Genomic DNA, 1,610 nt, shown 5'->3' with positions numbered 1-1,610 from the left:
GGCTTTACAGATCGAGGTCAGAAAAATACACCGAGAGGTTGACTAGTAGATTTTAGTATGCGATGCTTTCAGATGACTCAAAAGTGCATTTACAGTATACACAATCATATACCGACTCCACCTTTCTGTTATCTTTTTCTTTAAAAAATATTGCTGAATTCTTCTGAGAAGTAGTTTCATATTAGCGTTGGATTCACTCCCCAGTCGAAGCCATACGTCAATTAGTCCGCCATATTGTAAGTGGCAAGTTCGCCTTGACAACCACATATTTGCTTAAAAACTGGGGGTTTTACAAACTAACTTACTAAAACCAACCAAATAAATAAATAGAAACTGAACAGCCCATGAAATATACTAATATAATTTAGTAATCTGACTTTTAGTCAGTAAGATTACTACAATTAATCTTACTTTATCTCTGAAGATTTCTGAAGTCATAGCAAACAAGTTAATCCAAGTTTACATCGCAAAGATAAACAATGACACACTCACTACACTTAAGCATAACAGTTTTCTTTAAATTATATTTAATGTTAGACTGAACAATGACTCCTTTGATGGCTGGGTACAGGATGCACTCCAGCTCTCATCCAATAACCCCTGAAGATAGTTGAAACCAGAAGTTTAGATACGCTGGATTAAAAAAACAACAAAACTAAAATTATTTCTCTTATGTCTGAGGTTAAATCAGACCAAACTTCTCTTGTCAGTTAGTTACCAAAATGAATTCTGTTTGCTAATACCACAATAATGAGAAATAACACGTCAGATCTACTTATTACTGTCTTCAAATTCAAACATTTATATACATTCCCTTAGTATTTAGTTGGCTTTGAACTGTATGTCTTGGTTCAAATTTTGGGGGTTTTCATCCACCATCCACAAGCTTGTCACAATACTTTGGAGGAATTGTGGCCAATTCTTCATAACAGAACAGATGTAAATGAATCAGGATTGTATGCCACCTCACTCACTCGTGTCGATTCAGATCTGCCAAATTGTCTACAGGTTGAGAGTAGGCAATTATGATGGCCGTGCCAAAATCAAGGTCAAATTATTCATTTGGAAGAGCCATTTTCCACCCAGATTTAACTTCCTAGCTGGTGTCTTTTGATGTTGTTTCAATATCTCCACATAATGTTATTTCCTCATAATGTGTATATTTTATGAAGAACACCAATTTCTTCTGCAGCTAAAAAACCCCCCACAACATAATGCTGCCACTTTTCACAATTCACAGTTGTGTTCACCTGTCACCTTCCTGGTGACAGGTCAACACTGATGTCATGATATCTTATCATGTTTAAGCTTGCATAATTGTTTGAACAGATGAACACACCAACTTAACATTCTGGGAAATTATTTCCAAAGATGACCCAGACATGTGCAGCACCACAATTCTTTTCATGACATTTTGGCTGATTGTTTTTTTACTTTATTGTGTCAAACGAGAAAGAAGTGTATTGGAGGTATGTCCTTAAAATACATCCACGGGAGTGCCTCCAATTAACTTAGATGAGTCAGTTAATTTATCAGAAGTTTTCAAAGCCATGACGTAATCCTCTAGGCCTTCTTTCATTGTTTAGGTCAGAGGTTCCCAAACTGTGGGG

This window comes from Poecilia latipinna, unplaced genomic scaffold (genome assembly GCF_001443285.1).
Source record: "Poecilia latipinna isolate Pla-1442-1.1 unplaced genomic scaffold, P_latipinna-1.0 Scaffold297, whole genome shotgun sequence".
In the NCBI taxonomy this organism is placed as follows: Eukaryota; Metazoa; Chordata; class Actinopteri; order Cyprinodontiformes; family Poeciliidae; genus Poecilia; species Poecilia latipinna.
The sequence above is the reverse complement of the archived record's forward strand: the minus strand, read 5'-3'. Positions refer to the sequence as shown.